The sequence below is a fragment of the Adiantum capillus-veneris genome, chromosome 28 (genome assembly GCF_014529385.1).
Source record: "Adiantum capillus-veneris isolate H3 chromosome 28, ASM1452938v2, whole genome shotgun sequence".
Classification (NCBI taxonomy): domain Eukaryota; kingdom Viridiplantae; phylum Streptophyta; class Polypodiopsida; order Polypodiales; family Pteridaceae; genus Adiantum; species Adiantum capillus-veneris.
Window position 1 is genome coordinate 117,431,563 of NC_140958.1, and position 24,134 is coordinate 117,455,696.

Below are 24,134 nucleotides of genomic sequence, written 5' to 3' on the forward strand. Positions count from 1 at the left end.
GCATGAGGGTGTCTACTGACACGAGATCCACTAGCTCACAAGCCATTGAGTATGAACCCATGACTGCAAAGCCCATTGCCAATGAGCCAAAGGTATTTGAGACATTCTTGACAGACCTCACCAAGGCAATCCAAGAGTCTCTTAAGGATAATCAACCCCCTCAAAATGGTCACATGTATCCAAGAAGGGAGCAACAATGGTGTTCCATTTGCTTAGGTCCACATAGCACTAGTGAGTGCCCTACGTTTAGAGTAAAATTTAATGGAACTTGCAACGCATGTGGTAGGTATGGTCACCAAGCTACGGATTGTTTAATGATCAAACGTATGATGGCAAATAGACCACCTGTAGCCTGGACGGATGCGCCTCGAGCTCCTGTATTGATGCCTGCTCCACCTGTTGAGCAACTACCACAACACATGGTCCCTAGATCTCAAAATCTTGTACAAGCTACACCGCTACCACCTCTTGTGCTAGGACCGCAGCCCCCGCATCCAAGAGTCACCCCTATGAACCAAGTGGGTTGCGAGCCATCAAATGCTTATGTAGATGGCTGTGAGGAGGAAATAGACACTAGTATTGCCTACGGACTTGATACATTGGAAGAGTGTCCTATATACTACATGGAAGATTGCTGGGGGCAAGTCAAGCCGGTTTATCAAGCTGCTGCTCTCGCATCCAGAGGTCAAAATATCAACACCCAGGCTAGGAGGCCACCTCTTCAATGCTACGAGTGTGGTGGACCACATCGGGCAGCGGAGTGCCCTATTAGGCTGCAAAAAAATGCTGCATAGATGCAAATGAATCAAGGGAGCACTTCTGCAATGCCAAAAATCACATGTAATCGTTGTGGCATAGATCACTTGATTGCCCAATGCCCTTATAACCCAAATGCACCTAAAATCACACCCCTAAATTTGGTCGAAATTGCTAGTGTAGCATCGCCAATACCACCCGCCGCACCTGCTTATGCGATTACACGGTCCATGCTTCAAGGGCCAGGCCATATCCTCGAAGAGAGAGATACTGCGTCAGTTATCCAAGCAAAGAAAAAGAAGACACGAAGGAAGAGGTCGCAGAATACGGGAAATTCAAAGCCAAGTTCCAAAACAAACATAGGAACAGGAGATGACCCCGTGTATATGAATGACCTCGAGGATGATTCAGATTCAATCGAGACAATGGAGACTAGAACCAATACCACAAAGGGAAAGACCGACAAAGAAAAACGTAACATGGAACCAAATGAAAACCGAATAAGAGAAAACCATAAAGAGCCTCTGAAAACACCACAAGTGTTTCCAAATCCAATCCAAGACCCCCAAAATAAACCGCAGGGGCAAAAAGGGAAGAATCGTAAAAAGAAGATTGGGACGTACCCAAACCCAGTAGACGAGATTGAGCAGGTGAAACATCTAAGAGGTTTAGTGGAGGAGACTCAAGGGGAACTAGAACCAAAACCCATGCATGTCAAAATTCATGACACAGTGTTTCCCACGCAAGTTCATCCACCCCACATGAACCATAGACCGTTAGCCATATCTAGTATCATCCAAGAAGGGAGTGAGGACGGGACATCAGAAAGTGAGCATACACCTTTCTTGTTGGAAAGGATGTTTAACGAAGGAATACCTGATCCCATTGAGGAATATGAGATTCCATCCTCACCAGTTCCTAGTCAAGGACCTACACCCTGCAAAATGCCAATGAATGTTGCCAAACTAGTGGACTTCATGTCTTCTGAGGTCCAAACCACGATCATAGCAAAGCTGTATGGAGATCCTGAGTTATTCCTTGCACTTCGAGCATTCCTTAACGGAGAGCTATGAACGGGATTACCGCAGTTTGCGCAACCAAATAGGCCTGACTCGATTATGATTGATGAGGAAAATCATGTGCAATCACTTGACTTAGATGGACACGAGTCTGTGATCGAGGTACCCATTAATGAATTAGGGCAGTATTTTGAAGGCGACGAGTCTAATGCGACCCTACCCATCACTACCAAGGGATTAACTATAAAGGGAATTCTTGATGGTGGTGCGGGAGTTAGCATCGTTACAAAAGATTGTTGGGAATCCATGGGAAAACCCCGCCTCAGTGTTACTAACATTGTGGTAAAGATGGCAAATGGTACCATAGCCAAACCTATGGGGATGCTCAAGGATCTTAAGATCAAAGTTCTAGGACACAAGGTACGACATACGTTCATTGTAATGGATTTCTCTAAACACCTTATGTCATATGAAATGATTTTAGGACGACCATTCATGAGGGAAGCACAAATGGTTCATGATTGGTCTAAAAATCATGTCTATTTGCAATTCCAAGACTCTGTCCTTAGAGTGGATTTGGTGACTGGTAAGGTACACTCCTTAGGGAGTAAAACCATTATTGATCATCGCTGTGACACCACAGTTCACTCGGCCCCACTACAATATTGTTACACTTGTAATAAGGATACAGACATTCGCCAAGATTCTCCTTATATGGATATCCTACCTGGGATGACTGAGTCGGACAATGTGGATTGGGTCCACCTAGCAACAACCATAGACACTTGGGGAAATAGGGGGACGACCTGGGTAACACCTGAGGGGGATGAAATGCCTGTACCCTTAAATATGCTGCAAGCAATGCATATCGCTTTCGACAAGACTCATCCTACTGTAACGAAGAAAACATACAAGTGGGTCCCTAAAGCTTCTTTAGTGACCATAGCTAGTGCTAAAATACAGAAGCCTTGTAAGAAACGTACCACTCGCTCCAAGAAAAGTAAGAAAATGTTGCGATGGATCCCTAAACGGCTATTGGAAGCCCAAGGCTACTATCAAGGAAATGATCAAATCTGGGTGCCAAAATGTAGATTGTGCTCTTACCTATCACCTGACCCAAGTGAGCCCAATCCCGTAGCTCCAAAACGAATCAATGATCGTGGAAAGAAAAAAATCACAGAATGCTACACACCCGCTCCCGAGCTAGTTTGGGTACCAAAGAAAGAACGATTTGTTCCACCTAGCTCAGGAAGGGTGGAGTCCCATGAAGCTTCTAGCTCCTCATGTAATACATCCATAGAGGTAAAAGCTTCTACACAGCCTCCATCTATAGTAGTGGACCTCCATGAAGCTACAAAAGAATCCACACCTCCCAGTGTTCAAGAATCACCTGATGAACCACTTCAAGTTCGATCCTGGGAGAGTACCTTACCACCCTTGCAACTTGACGAGGCACCTAGGGTAATAGAAAACTACTGGCAAAAATCCTCACCTATTACCAACTGGAACAATTGGTTTCAAAGGGTGACAAGATCATTTCAAATGGTATGATCTACCCAAGAAAGGGGGGAGTGTTTGTGGACATCCATCATTCACTTGTTTCCCTCTCAACCTTTTTCCCTGACCTCTCAATCACCAATCTTAGGGAATGTACATATAAAGCTTTATACTCACAAACAAAAAATAAAAATAAATAAATAAAGAGCAAGAGAAATTAGCAAACGAGTATGCACATTAAAAGTCAAAACATTGACTCAGACCTACACATGTCACATCTGGTACAGTGAAACAGAAACCTATGCCATAAAACACCTTTGATCCTCATCACTTGAGTGATGGAGGGTAGGTAAGATTAGTACGATAGGAGTGTTTCTGTTTTAGAGTTGAGAGATTAGCGAAGCTCTCTTTTCCCACTAATGTGCCTCTTGGAGGTATTCCTTTTGTTTCCTAGTGTGTACAGGAGCGTGTTGCTATTGATAGGATTTGGACCTTCATGGAACCTTTCTCTCGTTCACACTTCAAATTAAGCGCGACCATCGACACAAACAGGTGTTTCTTGTCCATTAGCATTGCCCTTATCTTTTTGCATCCATGTTTGTCTGCCTTGATTGTGATTGGTACCATAATATTCAGCGCATTTGCTTAGTATCAAACATTTAATTCAATGTAATGTTTTTTCATAATCAGTTGTCTAGGTTTAAAACTCAAGCAGTCCGACTAAGCTAGTTTGACCAAGCTAGGTATTAGAAATCTTCTCTTAATAACATGGGGAATGCCTTCCTAATAAGCAATGGTTACTTAGGTTCTTAATCCGATTTAGGCAGCATTGTATGAAATGTACTAGGGCTTTCTAGTGGGCTTAACCCTATTGACCTTTAGCTTAAGTATTATAAAGGGAGTTTACTAATGTGATGAGCCTGGGGAGGGTAACAGTGTTATATGACCCCCCAAAGTTACAAAATTCAAATGCTGAAAATGAACAAACAAAAAATCAAAGTGCCACAATGTAAAATTTTAAGTTGGAAGAGAAATCCCTGCTTAAATTGGTACTTCACTCACATGTATCGCCTATGGTACTAGAGCCCTAGAGGTTCCCAATGTGGGCGCTTTTCCTTGAAAAGAAAAAAACCCAAGGCATACCAAATAAGCACACACATCATAATTGAATCAATGTGAAAAGACTTTGGGGGGTCAACGAAAAGGTAATCAGTCAGGCGATGATTTCATGAGAAATTCCTTTTATGGTAGCTTAACTACAAGGTCTTCTAGGTATAGCCTCTAGTCAACCCTCGAACATGAATACTTGGCTCTCGCGATTAAACAACTTAATTGACCACAGATAATTAAGAAGCTTATCCATGGTATTAATATTGGATCTCTAGTGCCTTTCGACCGTCAAATTAGCGACCCCGAACTTGTTTAATTTTTTACCTTTACATCTGTTTATGCATTTGATTATATTGCAATTCAATGTTTATTGCTGACAAATTGTCTAAAACTCTGTTACCAATCACTTTGTCTGTCTATTGCATATGATTTTTAATTGTATATGAGAATGCAATTACTGTGGCAATGTTGTTTGATTTTGCAGTGATTGAAGAAGACTACGCACATCCATGTCCACTGCTCTCCCATCTCGACGAACGAGCTTCAACTGGATAGCTTCCGAGGACGGAATCTACATCAAGAAGGGGGGCATGTTAACCCTCATGGCTCACGGACACCCCATCACCTACGACGGACGTGTATTATGTATTTGGTAGAGTCAGGTACCGGGCTTGTCGGACCAATAGGAAAAGGGTAAGAGTGATCGCCGATGAGAGGCGCACTCTAATTGGGACATTCAAGGGATTAGTTGGCTAAGCGTGGGTGCCCAAGTGTGAATGGGGTGAGCTCATATAAAAGCCAACTAAACCTAATTTTTACTCATTCTCTCATTTGTGCAATAGAAGAGTGCTCTTGCTCCATCTCCATCTCCATCTTCTTCTTCTTCACCTCCTTGTGTGTGTGTGTGTGAGAGAGAGAGAGAGAGAGAGAGAGAGAGAGAGAGAGAGAGAGAGAGGGAGAGTGTGTGTGCGATCGAGCATTACGAAGGCACGACGGCGGCGAAGCGGTTGAGCGCGGCACGACTGCAGCTTCTTCTTCATCGCGGTGAGGAATCCACCACGAAGGCGAGCGTAGAGCGGTGAGTGACACACCCTTTGCTCTCTTGAGCTTGCTAGTTTAGGCTTGTTGTGTGCTAGGAGCCATTTGTGGCTCGCACACGGTGTATCGACAAGTCCTTTGCTTCGACAGTGCGGCAAGGAGCGCACAAAAACCAAGTCATGTCTCTTGATACCCTTTCTTTTGACGGTTTCATTTATCTTTGTTAAAGCCTTATCTTGCATCTTTCCATAATGTTCCAATGCGCTCATTCTATCCAGTTGAACCTCTTGTAATTGTAAGAGCCTCTCTTTGAGTGCATCACTGGACTGCCCAAGCAACTTCTCTAACATCTTGACCACAGGCAACTCTACTTCCAAAGACAATAGTGCTTCCTTTCCATATACAAAATGAAATGAAGTAAACCATGTACCTGTCTTCACCGAAGTACGGTAAGCCCGTAATGCACTAGGCAATTCCAAATCCCAATTCTTTTCTTGGTGCTCTGTCACTTTTGAGAGAATTTGTACCAACTTAGCATTGAATCTTTCATTTAAGCCATTACATTGTGGATAATAAGGAGTGGTATGCTGGTGCCTAATCTTCATCTTTGCGCATAAAAAGTTTAATAGGCTAGCTCTAATTCCTCCCGGGGGGTTCACTATATTTAAGACCACTATATCACGTGCGTTCAGGCTCTTTTTCTAAAATCCCTATTCTATGAATTTTGAAGAAAATATAATGAACCCTTTTCTTTTAAATTCTGTAAATTTTTTTGAGATTTGTAAAAAACATATCCTTATGTAAATTTATTTATGTAAGTTTAAGGGATTTAAATACCCTTCTGTTGAACTCACGTGATAGGTTAGATACTATGTAAGGTGAACCCCCTGGGTAATTCTTGGCCTCTTATCTGAAAGTAGCTCCAGTGGCACCCCAAACTTGCAACACATTTTATCGTACACAAATTTTGCGACATCCTTTGCAGTGATTTGTTTTACTTCTATAGCCTCTGCCCATCTAGAAAGATAGTCCACTGTAGTCAAAATATAGATTTTGCCCCTGCTTGTGATAGGAAACGTGCCTATTGCATCAATCCCCCACTTTTCAAACACATCAAACGCCATAATGGTTTTTCGTAGCTCTAGCTTCAACACTCTCTTCCCAAATGCTTGACACCTATTGCAAGACCTACACCAATGGTGAACATCCTTGTGCAAACTAGGCCATACATACCCCTCTTGCAAGATCTTATGCAAGGTGATCTTTAGAGCAACATGTCCGCCACATGCACCTTCATGATTCTCTTTCAACACTCTATAAAGATTCTCTTGCCAAGGTACACGTCTCAACACGAGATCATCCCCTTTCATGTACAAGACATCACCAATCAATTTTTACTTGGATGCTCTACGCACAAAACCATACTTCTTAGACTTCTGAATGTCCTTCGGAATGATTCCTGTTAGCAAAAACTCCTCTTCTTGAGCAAAACTTCCCAGCCATGATAAAGAGGTAAATTGGTCCTTAACACAAATAGCTCCCCAATCATGCTTTGATCTGCTTCATGTGCTTCTCCATTTAGATGATGTTCAATGTGTTTGATGCTCCATGCTTCAAACTTTTTTAATAGGCCTTTAATTCTGAAACACATTTCCTTCAATGAGGTGTTCTTGCTCTTTTACACACCCAACACTTGCTTCAAAACTAACAAGGCATCACCTTTTATGCTCAACCTTCTAATTCCATGCTTCAAACAAATGTGTAATCCGGATTCCAACGTAGTATATTCAGCCTCATTGTTACTATGCACATCCAATTTGAACCCTCTCTTGCATACTAGCTTCCCCTCTGGATCATAAAGTGCTATACCCCCTGAAGCCGCATCCTGGATCTTCTTGTATGAGCCATCAAAGAACAACACATGTGCATTGCTGATCTGTGGCACTTCTTCAACTACCCTTCTCACCACCTCTTCCTTAACAAGAAGGTGATTCTCCTTGTAAGTCAACAAATCAGCTAGGGTAGCTCTTGTACTGTATTCCACTAAAAAAGAGAACTCAAACTCTTGCAACTCAATTACCAATTTCTTGACCACATTTGACATGTTAGTGCCATAATTAACTGTGGAAAAAAACTCATCAAGGAAAAAAAGGTCGTGGTAGCAAGTAATGAAGAAATCGTTGACAAGCAAATATTACACTGGCCATCACTAGCTCTACTTTAGAGAATTTTTTTTCTGCCTACCAACTTCACTCGGCTTGCACAATACACTGGCCTCATATAATGGCTGCCCTTCCCCTTTTGCAATAGCATGGCTCCAATGGCATCATCCCCTACTAATGGATTTACAAAAAACACTTGCTCCCAGTTAGGAGCCTGCATGGCTGATAGCCCCCCTAACACCTCTTTCACCTATTGAAACACTTCTTAACACTTGTCATCCCATTGCAATGGGTCATGCTTTGCCACTGGTTGTAATGGATAAAGGAGTTGTGAAGACAATGGAATAAAGTGTGCCATGTACTTTACTTTGTGTATAAAGGTTGCCAATTGCTTTGTACTCATAGGTGATGGAAGAAGACTAATAGACTTAACCTTGTCTGGATCAGCCTCAATGCCATTTTCTGACACCATGTGGCCCAATAACTTCACCCTTGGCTGTGCTAGATGAAATTTATTTGGATTTAATTGTCCTCCACATTCATCATATCGAGCCAATGCCATCTGCAGCTTCTCATCATGTTCAACCCTACTGCTGTAGACATAGAAATCGTCCAGAAAAGCTTTAACACAACTACCAATGAATGGTGCCAATACCCAATTTTCTCTCTCTTGATAGAAGGATGGTCCATATGACAACTTAAATGGAAATACCGTGTAGCAATAACAACCCATGGCATAATGAAAGTTGTCTTTGTTCGGCCTTTAAGAGCAATTCAATTGAAAAGAGCCTGAAAAACCATCACACACACTGTACCTCTCATAACCTGCCACATTGGATCCAAGATCTGATTGATGAATGGAAGAGGGTATGGGTTCTTCTTAGTGGCTGCATTTAAGGGTTTAAAATGTACAAAAATCCTCCATTTTCCATTCTTATTTGGGCTACCTACTACTGGACTCACCCATTCTGTGGTCTCCACCATTGGGACTATGAACCCTGGACTCACCCATTCTGTGGTCTCCACCATTGGGACTATGAACCCTGCCTTCAATAACTTGTCCACCTCTTCCTGCAAGGCTTCCATTTTCTCTTGACCCATCCTTCTTAGACTTTTTCACACTGGCTTAGCACCTTTTTTCAGCTCTATATGAATCTCTTCTCCTTTGAACCCTCTAATCTCTTCATATGAAGTAATGAACAAATCAAGAAAACTAGCCAGCATGTGCAAATATATCTCCTTCTCCACTGATCATTTGTGTCATCAATTTCTGCTTCTTTGAAAATTAAACCTTGGTTTGCATCAGCCCTTCAATCACTTCATAAGGCCCTTCACTTTCATCTTCAATCCCATTTGTAAATGCAACTAAACCAGACTCATGGATTTCTTTGTCCATAAAAAAAATGCAACATCAACATCCTCCTCACTGCTAGTAGTACTATCACTGTCATTGCCAGACACTGTGGAATAGTCTTCATCACTAGACTCATCCTCAGCTTCATAAAGTTCCTCCAATTGTTTTGTTGTGTCCATATTATATAGCTTCTTGGCACCTGTCTTTCCATAGAGGCTAATCGTACCACATCTCCAATCTTGAACAGCTCCCACTACACATAACCATGGTCTTCTCAGTATGATAGGATATGCTACCAGCCCCGTTGGTACCACATGAAAATAAACCACCACCTTTGCATCATATGACTCCACTTCTAAGCTCTTTACAACACCCAAACATTTTACTTTTTGATGGTTTGCCAATCTGATCCGAAAGCCTCACTGTAAGACCCATCTTCTCAATGCATGAGTGTGTTATGACACATAATTGGGCTCCACCATCAACATAACCTTGTCCCACATTTTTTCGTTTGTGCCACACATCTACTAATGGACAAATTTCTGGTATCTCATCCATTACCAATACCTTCATTGAACCTCTCTCTAGTTCTTTCTCCATTGGGTTAACCATCCTCTTCCAATGTCGCTTTAGCTTAGGCACCATCTCTATAAGCTGCCCAAAAGTAACATCTGCTTTCCTGCTTGTCAGATCCTCCTTCAAGTTATAGCTTGATTGCCCATCCCCTAGTGGAAAATCTGAAACATGAAACTTGCGACGAGCCCTTCTTTTCCTCTTGGCCTTGACATCCTCATCTTCATGGCTCTTTCCCTTCTTCTTGCTAGGGCCTGGGGCACTTCTTCCTTCCTTATCCTCTGTGGTACTCTTCCTAATAGGCATCACTAATGTATCCTCCAGCTTTGCCGCCTTCTCCAAGGTGACCACACTTATCACTTTTGTCTTTCCCTTTTCCTCTTGGATTAATCCATTGGTTCCTTCTTCTCCCTTTATTTCAATGCCATAATCATTTGACCTAGTTAGCACCTGTCTTGGCAATGGAAACATGTATCCCCCATCCTTGGTGGATTATCACATTGCGGGTTGATGTGGCCCAACTCTCTGCAATTATAACAAGTGGGCGTCTACCTCTAGACTCTACCATTGCTTTGTCCAACACCTTTCCTGGGTCTTTCTTCACCTCTTGACTGATTTGCAAACCTCCTTCGACATCGATTATTTCCCACATTACCTAGCATGTTTAGGCCAAGATTCTTCATTAGATCTACCACTTTCCTCATGTCTTGCCTTAGCCCATCATGTTGCACTACTGTAGTGACCACTGCTGGCATAACCTGAGGAGTAATAGAAACCACTGGTTCATGATGAACCCCTGGCATGCAGCCTTGCAAAGAATCCATAGGCTGAAATTCAGACCTCTTGGGAAAAGACTTTACTCATAGATGACTCATTCTTCTCATCTTCCACTCTTTGTTCCTCGCTACATCTAGTGCATCTTCATATATCCTAGGCTTCTTTAGCTCCACTCTCCAACGTATATTCTTCCAAATACCAACCAAGAAACTGTCCTTCTTCATCATGGAAAGTGGGGTACTTGTGGTGCTAAGGCCTTACACATCCACTCCCATGCCATTGAAAACTTACGTATGTACGCATCTACTAGCTCACCTTCCTTTGCACCAAACCCTATACTTCTTGCCACACTTTGTCAAGATCTTCTGTCTTCACAAACTCCACTTCTGATCCATGCCTTAGATTGTCTCAACTTAACCTCACAAACTCCACTTCTGATCCATGCCTTAGATTGTCTCAACTTAACCTCACAGGTGGATCAACCGCATGCAACTCCTCTTCAAATGCTTTGGACCAAACTCGTGCATCACTCTTCAAACAAATATGGAGAAGATGTAACATATGTGTAGGATCATGAATTTGATTGCAAATGCAAGCAACCTCCATCTTTTCCAAAAAGTCTTTCACATCTTCATCACTTCTTCCATGAAATTCCGGATAAGAGAAATCCATGGCTACCCAAGTTTTGATGCTTTGAGAACCCCTTCTAACACAGGTGCAAGAACCCAAAACTTTTTACTAGCTCAATCTCCAGAAACTTCAATGGAGATCATCTTTAGATAAGGACAAACACATGCACATCAAATGAGTTTTCAAAGTTAATCATTGGAATTACAACAGGCAAAGGGGATTCGAGTATCTCTCTTAATCTTCTTGGCCCAAACATAAAGATTGTGTGATGTTGGTAAAAAATCTTCTTGTCCACGTGAACATCTATCTGGATTCTTTGTGCGAAATGAAAAGGAGTGAACTCTGGTCCGTCGTGATTATCCATTAAAATCCGTCCATGTAGCTCCCAAGAAAGCACACTTGACTAATTACCCTCTGGGTTTGCCAGAATTTCAATAGCATAACAACATAAATGGCTCAAAAGACCAAAAAACTAGCCATCACAACTTGGAAAAATTTTGGCAGAGTTTTCCTAAAAGTAGAGCAGTAAGAACCCAAAATATAGACTGTACATGTATGCATAACCTGCCAACAATAGGAACCCAAGCATCAAGTAGGAATCACTAGTACATAGCCTATGAAGAGGTCACTAAAAGGGTGCTCCAGCCACCTATATCACCGAAAGGATCTCACACTTGAGAATCCCCTAGCTCAATAAAACCTCACATTATTGACCCTCTCACAAAATCTTATGTAAATCTCGTATAGTCAAGTCTCAGAAATGACTATCTTCCAGACCAAGTCTCAGAAATGGCTGGGACTGCCAAATAAAACTAAGTATTGCTCCACAAAGGCGTACAATGGCAGTATCCACAAGTAACGTACAATACAAGACAATGCGCTTAAGCAGGCACCAAATGATGCATACCCACGACGACTGCAAGTGTCTCCATTACTACTACGTCACTCTACTCCAGCTACCTGTACTTGTGTGAATCACCTGTACCTGTATCTGTAACCTGTAACATGTAGACTGTGATCTGTAATCTGCAATCTTGAAGCTGAAGGTACTCAAAGAAGATCCTCAGTGGGGGCACCAAAAGAACGTGAGCGAGATGGAAACACACACAACGCCTCTATAATCACTCAACACACTCTTGGGATGACACATACACACACTATGGGACACCACTCGGCTTACAAAACTCACATGGTCGAGATAAAGAACACGCCGATGGAGTGAGAGAAGAGAGACTATCCATTTGCCCACTCAACATAGAGACACGTATACATACACACAAACACCCAAAAAACTTAGCTCAAAAGAGGAAGATTTCTGATGTTTAGATATAATTGAGCTTGGGCCAACACCAATGCGGCAAATAGCTCACACAATATGGATGAAATATGCTAGATATAATCACAAATTGGAGTAGAGGCTTTGCTCAAAGGAGAAACTTACACAACCAAAATAGCAGAAAAATAGTGAGGTATTTGGCAAAATGGACAACACAATTGCATCCGGAATGGCCCGAAACATTATCAAAGTGCTCAAATTCGGCCTCGAATGAGCAGTTTATGGCCAAAACAGGCTCCAAAAACAGCAAAAACTCAGTTTCCGCTGTTCCTCCTCTTCTCTCCTCACTTTGCTGGTTTTTTTCTTAGGTTGTTTAGTGTCCACACTTCACTTTATCCCTTGGGCACCTTTGGCCTTTTGATTGAACTCAAACGGAGGCCAAAAAATGGCCACACAGTGCATTTTTGTCACCATTCTACATCCATCCGCAGACCTGGATTTCAACTTTTCCCAATAATGCATCCCACAATCATATGAAGTGGCCCCCAAATATAGTTCTCATGATGACCTTTTTGCATAATTCATCACAAGAAAACACTCCGTTGTGTCCTCGCGTACCACGTGCAAGTATTGACCTCATTCGACCTCTTGACGCCACTAGATGCCATCTGACACAGTTGCTTACCTCATGGCATCGGCCCACTGATAGCTTCCTCGAGAAGTTTTACACTTCACCAACTCCTCATTATTATAGAAACCACATTGATACTAATGACGATGAAAACCAATGTACTATGTACACGTTGTCCTACATGTACACATGTGGGCCCCACGTAACCACCAGGCTCTAGAAAATGGGCAATTCTTTATTTGATGCACCATGCATGTGTATGTACATATGTATAATCACTTCTTCCAAAAATTCCTAGCACCGGATTTCTATAAATGCCCTTGCTATTTTCAGATGCCGCTGAGGTTGTCTTGGGGGCACTTGCACATTAGCTAGTTGGCGGTGTTTAGGCTTCTTGAAAATATTTGATTTGTGCCTGTTTACATGCTTTGGGGCTGGATTTGCAGCCTCTTTAGATTCATCCTCTTCCCTTGCCTCCCGATCTTGTGTTGTAGGGAGAGCTCCTTGGCCCACGAGGCGATGTCTTCCCCCCAACGGGCACCCGGTGTGTGCGCGGTATATCAGCTCGCTGCCATGGTGGCTCTATCTCTGATTCTGTGTCTGTATGGACCACCCAAGCTCTGGATGGTCCTGCTTGCAAATTGTGGCATGACGAATCCTCATCCGACTCTGGTGCTTGTTGGGCCTGCTGTTCTCGCCAACGTTTGGCGTGTTGCTTCACTCTACATTGAGGAGTTTGTTGTTGTTGAGCAGGTGAATTCTCTTCTGCCCTCGATGTCTCCTGGGCTCGACTACTATGCCCATTGCTATAAGAGTGCCTGGAAATGAGTGATTTATGAGAGCATGCAATATTTATAAGGGCCCATTATAGAAGGGCCCTGTTCACGCTAATTTTAAAAAAATACTATTATTTTTTTAATGGATTTGCCAAATTGTTTTTATAAAAGATGTCAAGAGTTGGACCCTGTGTTCATGTGTAGTCACTTTCCTAGAATCTATTTAGACCCTTGTCATACTCTGCATTGGCACCATGCAACATGCTTGGCGGGGCCTTGCAACATTTGCCACTTGTTGCTATACTCTTGATGACTCCATTTTCGCACTTCCCTAGCAATCTTGGATTGTTGCACACGCTCCATTGTGAGCTTACGAGCAAATGTTGTGCAAAAAAACCAGTTGAAGATCTCCTCTAAATAATTGGATTACACCATTCCACCACCATGTCGAGTATTTTTTAAGTACACCCCCCTTGCTTGATAATGAGACTTCTCCATGCCTTGAGTGCTAAAATCTCAAGTGAACCATATTTGTGCATAAAAAATGCACCATGTTCAAACAAGATATGCTTTCACATGAGTAAACGATACACATTATTTAATGGAAACAATCTCTTGTAATAAGTTCACCACATTGTCAAGAAGTTGGCGGTCTTGCCGGGAAAACACCGGGCCTCTTGTTGTGAGATTTTGTGAGGAAGCTCAAGGGTTATGAGAAGGAGCTAAGATGTAGATAACATAGCCTCTAGAGCTAAAGAAGAAATGTAGCCAAAGAAGCCGCTCACTTTCCCTTACAAACACACACGTGATGGAGAGAACTCATGAAAGATAGTCAAAACAAAACAAAAATGAAAACATCGAGATTACAATCATATCGTATCATGGGTAGGATAAAAGGGTTAATAAATGAGTTAATGATATTTAATCTTTGTTGTCCAAATAAGCTACGGATTGCTCTTTGGAACTGTAGCTTTGTGCTTACTATAATGTATATGTTTGGTCTAGCGATTGGGATTAGTTGTGAGTACAAATCCTCTTAATTCATAATAATAAAACCACATTCACATCAAAAGAGAAGTTATAGTCAATAATAGGTAGTATGATGGGATCTGGTTAGAGAAGTATTTCGTTGAGCCTTTCAGGACCAAATAGAAACACTATGCGTTGCTGAAAGTGAATCTTTTGACTAATCCAAATGTTGACCCTAATAGATTGCACAGAATGGAAATGAAAGAAATTGCCTCTATGTGGATTATGGTTATTCATCAATGATATACTTACTATGTTCAAAGATAAAGGTGTGAAACAAGTGAAAGGAGAAGAAGAAGAGAGTTTCTCTCCCAAGCCCTATTGTCGCCTTTAGGCAATAAGGATACTGCGGGGAGAGAAGTACCTGTAGCAAGGAGATTCTAAAGTTTGTGGAAGAGAATGAGAACCTTAAGAGAGAGATATGCTTCTGAAAGATGAAGATATGGTTACTAACCTCGTGCACATAATTGTTTCCCGCAAGAAGGTTGTGCCTGTTACATTGACAAGATTGCGGCTTGAATATCAGGACACAACAAGAGAGATCGAAGGAGGAGTAAAGATAGAATTAGAGATAGATCTAAGTGTGGTGGTGGTATTAATGAGAGATAGAGATAGAGTTAGAGACAAGTATTGGACTAGATATGCAAATGAAAGAAAAACTAGCAACATATATCAGCAATCGTCACCACCTTAATGGAGAGAGAAGATGAGGCAAGACTTCAACCTTTCTTCAAGGGAAAGTATGGCACTAAGATAAGTGTGTCACTATCGAATTGAGCTATTCTCACTCACTCATAAATTGCCCCCAATGAAGAGAAGGTTGCCCTTTTTATAGGTGAGGGAGCCATGTTTTACATAATCACTTGATTAGGCTAAAGAATTAGCCCAAATCAAATGTTCTTTGGATATTTCTTAAAATGAGAAATATTAGGACTCAAAATATCATGAAATTCAGCATTTTTGGTCGTTGAGGCTCCATGTGGGTGCATGATGTATGTGGACCCCACCTAGGCATCTTTTGTGTGGCTCTAGCAGGGGGTCCCAACTTGTGTGTCTTGTCCTTCAAGGCATCTTTGAGGTGTCACATTCACATGCTTGTGTCTTTTATCCTCCAAATATCCTATTTTATGGAAGAAGGTTACCCTTTTTATAGGTGAGGGAGCCATGTTTTACATAATCACTTGATTAGGCTAAAGAATTAGCCCAAATCAAATGTTCTTTGGATATTTCTTAAAATGGGAAATATTAGGACTCAAAATATCATGAAATTCAGCATTTTTGGTCGTTGAGGCTCCATGTGGGTGCATGATGTATGTGGGCCCCACCTAGGCATCTTCTGTGTGGCTCCAGCAGGGGGTCCCAACTTGTGTGTCTTGTCCTTCAAGGCATCTTTGAGGTGTCACATTCACATGCTTATGTCTTTTATTCTCCAAATATCTTATTTTATGGAAAAAGACCAAGTTACCTGTTTTCACTTGATTCACGTGTTTACCATCTCTTCTTGCAGTGTAGTTGTGAGAGGATTTTTCACTGTTTTCCCTGTAACTTTTGACTTGTAACTTGGATTGACATGCTTCAAAAAGAAAAATTGGCCTACTAAAAGAGATTGACTTGGTTTTGGCCTTTTCTCCATGCCCTTAGGTTGGGATTTTCAAATTGGGATGGTCCAAGAAGCTTTGGATCTTCCTTTTCATAAAGTCTTCTAGTGGGCCCTTCCCTCTTGTATGTATCCAAGAAGGTATGTATTATTGAAGGGTTATATTATTAAATAAACGTGAAAAGAAGAAAATAATTTATATATGGTAGGGTATAGCTGAGATGCTAGAAGAAATATACAAATGATTTTCCCCCAGACAAAAAGAGGCATAATCACTGATACTTTTCTTGCAGTACTTTCTAACAGTAATGTACATTTATATTACTTCAAAGGTAAATACTAAGTTACGGTAGAAAGCTTTTATTTATGCATATGAGTATTATATGAAGTATACTTATGCGTCAAAAAGTCATAAGATAAATCGTTCAATGCCCATTCCCACTATATACATGCCACAGCACGATATCCACCCCCTCTAAACCTGCACATCCTCTGATATGTGCCACATTGTCTCTTTGTACGATCAGCCCTCTTGTACATCTTCCTTGCTTTCTTCTTCAGTGGATGATTCCAGAGATTCATGTTCACTTTGATCTTCACCTGTGTTTTTCTCTTCTTCCTCATCAACATCTTCTAGATCATTGTCTCCTCTTCTCTTATACATTTTGATCCTTTTTTCCGCAATGGGAATCTTTACTTCTGTACCATCTAGTTCAGACAAGCTATAAGTAGCATTTTCATGCACATGCTTTACAACATATGGTCCAAACCATCTTTTTGAGAACTTACGCATGACTATGTGCTGGTTATCAAGACTACTATTATACACTAAAACCCAGTCACCTTTGTCAATTGCTTTTCTCCTGAGTCGATGTCGCTTATTAAAGTAGTCCTTGTTTTTCAACCTTGCATTTTTGAGTCGTTCTTTTGCAGCTTCAATGTCTCGAGGTCTTCTCTCTAGTTGCCTTATATAAAGTGCAAGGAGATCTTCCATGCTAAGCCCCTCTTGCCAAGGTAGTACATGCCATGTGGGAATTGTATCTTCAATTGGCATTACTTTCTTTTGAGAATACATTAGCTCCGCAGGCATGTAGCCAGTTACTGAGCTATGTGTTGTACGATCAACCCATAAAGCATATGGTAACAGTTTTGGCCACTCACCTACTCTTCCTTCGCAAGCCTTGGCCAAGGCTTTGATGATAAGCATTAGAAAAAATATGAACCCTCTAGGGACCCTTTGGGATTAAGGTTAATTAGAGGTCAGCCAATAGGAAGAGGGTGGTGGACACACTCTATACCCTCAAAAAAGTAGGGGGACAAAGTAGCCTTACACCTCTTAATGGCCTCTTACCTAATGAGAAGGTAAGGGAGGTGGCTAGGGGAAAGGGAGGGGGGGGGGGGGGCGGGGGGGGACCACTTTGACCTTTTTCCCCCCACTTTTTGGCCCGGATTTAAAAATACACTAAAAATTTCAAAATTTCAAAAAATTTCAAATTTCAAGTTTTCCCTCCTTAAAAGGTCCCCTAACCTATTTCATGGTCAAAAAAGTATTTTTGACCTCCAAAAGTCAAAAACGTGCACTAAAAAATTCCAAAAAATTAAAATTTTTCAAAAAACTTGAAAACATCATTTTCCACCCTCCAAAGTCTTTCCAAACCTATTCTATAGCTAAAAAGTGATTTTCTCTCTCTACAAACCCTTTTCCAAGCTCTCCATGGCTGCAACAACCACATGCACCCCCTATAGTCCAACATTATCTCTCTACTAGCTTTCTCCCATCTCCATTGTATCACCAAGCAAGCTTCTCCCCCATCTCTTCCCCTTGCCCACCACATAGTTCCACACCAAGCTAGCTCTTCTCCCTTCTCTCACCTCCATTACAGCATGAAACAAGATTCTCCTCCTTCTACTTTCATTCACTCGCACTACATGGAAACCTCTACTCCCGAAGGTGGAAAAAGCATCAACTCACATGACTTGCATACCACAAGAACATGAGGTGCGAATAGTGCATGGGCATTGCAAGGATTCATCTCCAACATAAAGATAGAATGGTGAGAAAACTACCCTTGTAGCTTACATTCAGAGCGTAAGATCATCTCCATCTTTAAGTTTATCATGCTGGAGGGAATTAACCTCTTTATGGCTTTCAATGTTTAGGCTTCACACCTCATAACATTGGGTGGTGCTATTTTGTTGATGGCTTTGGTGCGCCATCTATAGTTTTGTAGCATGTGATTGAGTTTCACAATGTAAGTAAGTTGTGTTATCTATAGAGAGTCATCAAATATTTTTTTTATAATTTATTCTTTGTATAGTTGTCATTAGATTATTAGAATGATATCATTTTGTACTTTATAACTTTGTGCTCACATAATCTGTTGTTTACTTACAGAGTCAACTTGTTTTGAGAGGACATGAGCAAGCAACCATGTGCAGAGATGGAAATCACCCTATTTTTGTTCCGTGAGGAACCTTTCACTACCGTGTTAAAAGATTTTGATAAGAATAGTAGGATTTTTGTAGAATTTTGAACCAATAGGTACTCTCTAGGAGCTCTTAGAAAAGCCATCCCTATAGTACTACTATCTTCCCTAGTGTCATAGACACACAAATACTCGTGTATATGAATCTCTAGATGAGAAAGACAAATACTCATAAGAGAAGCCTAACAGCAACAACATTGTCTCCATTTGTAATTATTTTTATGAGGCTGGATTCCTCTATGAATGCAATATAAATATTTCTTTTTGTTAAATGGTGTCGCACTGAGTGAGAGTATTTAATTTAGACTACTGGAGGTTCATACAGATTTGAGAAATATTGTTGATTTTTATGGATATTCTGATTTTCCTGTAAGATGTTTGAAGTTTCAAGTCTTAATCATTCCATCATGAAGAAATTCATGCAATATTTTGATTTCAGTTTAATCACTAATGGTTTTTCTTATTAAGTGGATCATAACCTTTGTTGCCAAGATGTCCTCATTTGGGGATGTTGAATATATATCAATAGCAACATTTCAAAAGTTGAGAAAGATAAATTCTTGCTTTCCAAAATGTTATTGCTTCCATACTATGCCTATGTGAAGCTTGACTTAGAGAAATGACAACTTGAGATGGAGGTGTAGATATATAGGGGTGACTTATTATTGATTCTTGTTTCATCATATATATTATAAAGCCTTTGAGTTTCCACCTTTTTGAGTAGTGTTGAGAAGTTTTTGGTATCAAACCTTCTTAAATATCCCTATTCATTCGCTATTGGTAGCTATTTATTTGGTATTGCTAAAGATCATACCAATAGCTATCACCTTGTGAACTTAATTGTTGAATTGCGGATTTGATTTTTACTATGTAGCTCATTTGGATAGAGAAAGTGTAAATATAAATTATAGATACATGCATTGTTAACATAGAAGATATGTACCACTCGAACCTATATAACTGCTAATCAAGAAACCTTTGGTTGGATACTATAACAATAGGGGTCACATGTGGTTTTAAATACCAGTGAACACAAGGAAGTTAAAATTGGCTCCTTGTTTGGTTGATTGCTAGTGCTAAATGTTCTGAGTGCACAAAATTTTTGAGGCCTTTGACCTTGGGAGTTCACTAAAGTATATGTAACATAGCACATATGTTCAACAGAAGGGAATTTATATTCTTGTAAAGTTGCAGAAACATGTGTAGGTAAGGCCTATAAGGGCTACTTTCAATCCATTGTGGTGAACGCACATAGTGAATACTCCGGACATCAAACACTACAACTCTATCTCATGGCCATATAATAAAACAAAGACCCTATTTGTCATTTTGAAGCCCCAAGGACCCTCAACAAGAGGGACCACAACGACGCATAGAATGCCCATCCAGGCACAAATAGGGACCAAGATATTTCCAAGAACAGGGGATGGACACAAGGAAGTAATAAATGGTTGATAAGCACGATACAAGGTTTAGGTATGTGCCATTTGGGGGGGGTGGGGGTTGCTATGAACACATTAAACTGCCCAGTTCTATCTCATGGCCATGCATTAACAAAAAGCTTGTACTTGTCATTTTAGGGCCCCAGGGACCCTCAACAAGAGGGGCCACAAGGGCGCGCAAACTGGCCATTGAAAATAAAAAAAAGCCTGTACTTGTCATTTTAGGGCCCCAGGGACCCTCAACAAGAGGGGCCACAAGGGCGCGCAAATTGGCCATCCAACATTTTTGGATGGCCAATTTGCGCACCCTTGTGGCCCATCATGTTGAGGGTCCCTGGGCCCTAAAATGACAAGTACAAGATTTTTTTTAATGCATGGCCATAATTCAAGTGGTCAGTGTTTTTTTTTTTGAACTTTTAGGCTGTTTTCAAGAGCTTCTAGTGTTCAATTGGCTCCGAATCTGTCTGGGCTTGTCTCACACAAATTTGTTCATCTCGTCACGCTCTTTGACCATCATGTGATGCAAAAAAATCATATCCTACTCGGATTTACCAAAAATCAACGTGCAAGTTGGCAATTTCTTAAAAAATGACGTAAAACAGACATTTCTTACTTTTTCCTTAACCTACGGGCTCGAACGGGCATTAAAACCATGGAATCTGAAAATACTCAGAGAACCAATGTTTTTTATTGTGTTAAGGACTGCATTTCCTACATACAAAACTTTCTCAAAATCTCACCCTAACACCTTCAAAAGTGGCTTCCAAGGAGTGCCCTCGGTCAAAAATTGAAACCGAAGGAAAACAATCAGAATGAGCTCCTAGACTGTGTACAAACTTTAAAATAACCAAAATTTCCTTTTAAAAAAAGTTATTGCTAAAAATTTGAAAATAGACCACCCTTGGACTTTCCTCAATGATAGAAATCAAAGGGTTCAAGGAGAGGTCTGGTGTCACAAGTGCATGGTAGGAATCTAATCGAGGCTTATTCCGTCAAGATCTCTTATACTTTATTATGTCTTCTCATGTACAATCTTACCAAACAAAAACAAACTTACACTTTAAATGACTACAAATTTTATTTAACTTATCAAAAAATTTAAAATATGGTAGACCTAGAGTGCTCTTACACATCAACAAATAAAAAAGTCCAAATTTCTTCTCATTAACTTTGATAAACATACATCTGTGAACAACTTCCAAGGAGTACTGCGGTCACAGTTCTTACATCCATTCCAAGACATGGTATGCTCCTGGGGTGACCTATCACATAAAAATATCTTTGGTAGGAGTGCCCTGATGTTAGGAAAGGGTGTGTTATTGCTGATGAAAAGTTTTTGCATTGTCCTACTAGGGATCTCTCCATGTTAGCATAATGATTTTTGGTGTAGTGGGAGCCACATTGCCGCTGAGGAGAGCTTTGTGCCACCGTAAAAGCTTCATGTTATGCCAGTTCCTTGAGCCATTCTTGCAAACAACACCACTCAACTAGCATAGCAAGAGGTCACCTTGTAACAAAAACATGTATGAATTCAACATTTGCAAGCTATATAATGAAGACACTTGTTAAGTATATGTTGTACAAATTTGCAAGTATTTCTATCTAACTGGGAATAAACAATACAAAAATATACATTAGGATGAGATTACCACCCCTAATAAGCATGGATTTGAAGCACCTACCTGCAAGATGTAGCAAAGAAGACTGTTTTAGAGGAAAAGTGGTGACACTTGGCCTCTCTAACCTGCAGCCTTTCACTATTAGTGCATAAAAGCAACCTTTGTGCCCTTAGGTTGGGATTTTCAAATTGGGATGGTCCAAGAAGCTTTGGATCTTCCTTTTCATAAAGTCTTCTAGTAGGCCCTTCCCTCTTGTATGTATCCCAGAAGGTATGCATTATTGAAGGGTTATATTATTAAATGTGAAAAGAAGAAAATAATTTATATATGATAGGGTATAGCTGAGATATTAGAAGAAATATACAAATGCTTTTCCCCCATACAAAAAGAGGCACAATCATTGATACTTCTCTTGTAGTAATTTCTAATAGTAATGTACATTTATATTACTTCAAAGGTAAATACTAAGGTATGGTAGAAAGATTTTATTTATGCATATGAGTATTATATGAAGTATACTTATGCGTCAAAAAGTCACAAGATAAATCGTTTAATGCCCGTTCCCACTATATACGTGCCATAGCACGACAACGTAACATGGCTTACCATGTAATGTGTGATGTTATTTTCACCCCAAGAAAGGGTAAAGACCTTGGTAAAATCCACCAAAGCTTCTTGAAATGATTGGCATTGTTCTTTTGTTGTGTTGTTAAGGCCCATAAGCTTGACCATTTTATCAAAATGTGCCCAAACTTTCTTGCGCTTGTTTGCAAGCTCGTCATTGGAATCATTGTCAATAGTAGCTTTGTATAACTCCTTCGAAAGTTCCCAAAGGTTACTTGCCTGCTAGTTGGAGTTGTTTTGAGCATCATATTGACCTGGATTTCCTTGGGCTACTTTCTTCAAAAAGTGTCTAGATTTTTGTCCACTCATTGACACTTGTTGGGCAATTTCATGGCCCCCCCTGTGTTCTTTACAACAACGATAGACACATTTCCACCGTGACAGCTAATGGAATTCAAGAGTATCTGCACCCTTTTGATCGCTTCCTGGGCCTTTCTCAATGGCTTCATTGTGAAATCATAGTCAATGTGGAGCTTCAATAGCCTATCAAAAATGCGCATGAATGTGTGTAATGTACAAAAATGTACATTCAATAGAGAAAATGGAAAGATTGGATTCCAAGCCTCGTCCTTTTGTGCACGGTCTGGGGCATTGAGCATGGGACATCTCAAAATAGATGCTTCCCATTCCCTATCCTCATCTACGACATCATGACAATCCAAACATTGTTCTCCATCCCCTTGCCATGGAATCATTGAACTGAACTTTGCAGAGCTCTTGTGTGATTTTTTTCCGCTATATTTGTACCCTGGAGTGCAAAATGGACAAGGCATGAGAGAAGAAGCCTCTTGTTTGCAGCCAAGCAAACACTTTATGGTCTTGAAGTCCCCACCTGAGTGCCACTCCACATCATAGCTACCAAAACCCTCAACCTCCAACTTATCACTTGCAATTTGGGAGTGTACATATTACTTCTATGATCCATGGAGTTCTCTCAAAAATCCATGAAAGTACTTCATTGGTCTCTTTGGGCACCTCGATAGCACCCAGCCACCAAGTGTCTTTCTTTGATTGCATACTAAAAGACAGGGTGAGAGATCGGTCGATTGAATCCCTTCGCTTGGTTTGCAAAAGGGTCTCATTCATTAGAGTGACACTTAGCCTCTCTATTTGACACTCATCAAGTTTTAGCACAAAAGAGACCTTTGTGCCAAGCACTACAAAATAAATAGTGGCAAGACTTTATACTTCAAAGTCTATGATAAGAACACAACCAAAAGAAACAAGTTTAGTTTGTCACCTTCTTTAGGTAACTCATAAAATCTAAGCATGGCTTGTTGAAGCCTTCTAAGGTCCTATTATTCCACATTGTGTAAGGGAAGCCCTCTCCAAAGGCTTTATGGCATGTTTCTTACCTTTTCCCCTTGCCTTTGTTGTGCACAAAGCATAAAGCGAAGTTGACATTGTGTCCTCAATGTGTAGATATGCCCCAATGCAGGAGAACAGATCTTCGTTTGTGGCCTTCTTTGCAAGGTTGACCTTGTGCGGAACAAAAATTAGGTTTTTCACAATGCCATGCTCTTTGAGAACATCCTTCAGGAGTTGAGAAATAGCCTGATAGGCTTTGGTGCTGATCCCTTCCTCCTCACAAGCTTGTTGCTCACGTTATCTTCACTAACCACATTTCTCAATTTGTGCATAATGTCCTTGGCGACTGCATCCTTAATGTGCTTACCTCCAGGTGATTGTAAGATTGAAATCACATCATGGATATTGAGACAACTAGTGAGAAGGTTGA